This window comes from Aquarana catesbeiana, linkage group LG11, assembly GCF_042186555.1.
Source record: "Aquarana catesbeiana isolate 2022-GZ linkage group LG11, ASM4218655v1, whole genome shotgun sequence".
NCBI lineage: Eukaryota > Metazoa > Chordata > Amphibia > Anura > Ranidae > Aquarana > Aquarana catesbeiana.
Genome location: NC_133334.1, coordinates 112696536 through 112697474, shown reverse-complemented (window position 1 = coordinate 112697474; position 939 = coordinate 112696536). Strand labels below are relative to the sequence as shown.

Sequence of the window (939 nt, the reverse complement as noted above, 5' to 3'; positions counted from 1 at the left end):
CAAATAGATTTGTGATCACATACGTCTATGAATTGTTTCCCCGTGATGTAATTTTAAATGCATCGACTTGAATGGAAAAATGCAGGTTAACACACACAAACTGCACCATACAGGACTTTTGTCCAATTCCCCACAATACATTGGAACACATAAGTCCTATAGAATAATGTATGTTTTTTTCTTGTCCATGTATTTTGCCCAAAAAAAAAAAAAATATGCATTATATATCCAGATTGGGCAGATCCAAAAAAAATTTAAAAAAAAAACACAGGTTCCACCGAGATTTGAACTCGGATTGCTGGATTCAAAGTCCAGAGTGCTAACCGTTACACCATGGAACCACTTCATGTAAAGCCACCTGATGAACACTATAAGCTTACAGGACACCTAAACACAAGAGCAAAGATGTAATATAGTATGTTATAGCTCATTGCATTTGTTTTTTTATTTCTCATACTAATACCTGTTGTTGCCAGAAAGGCATTGTAACATCCTGTAAATTGATATAAAATCACAAACAAAACATCCTTGGACAGCAGTATTGTCAAGCTGGGAGGGGGGCAGTGTTAGATGTACTAGCAGATTTAAATTTAACAAACTGTAGTCAAACTCCAGCTCACACTTTATAAGCAGTTACAGTAAGGGCTCATGGACACACAGACTAGGTTGGTCGCTGGTCGCGGGAAAACGCGGAAAAGTCGTGGCTTGATTTTACCGCAATTTTGCCACATTTCGTGGCCAGAGGTCCAAATGTTCCTATCCTGAATGCGATTCTTCCACGTTCAGGAGAGGGCGGTTGAACTTCCCCTAACCGCAGAAGCTTCTAAACTCTTGTAAAAGCCTATGTATAGTACATGGACACATAGGCTTTTATGGAGTTGAGTTTAGAAGCTTTGTCAAAAAAACACCAAAAGCGCCAAAACTCAAGTTTAAAAACGT

The 939-nt window shown here is 38.6% G+C and overlaps 1 non-coding gene across 1 annotated transcript; it reads right to left on the bottom strand.

Annotated features, from left to right (window-relative positions):
• Positions 1-269: 269 nt before the first annotated feature.
• On the bottom strand, positions 270-341 carry TRNAQ-UUG (transfer RNA glutamine (anticodon UUG)). Its single transcript has one exon. It is a non-coding gene; the product is annotated as a tRNA-Gln (tRNA).
• Between the last annotated feature and the right edge of the window lie 598 nt (positions 342-939).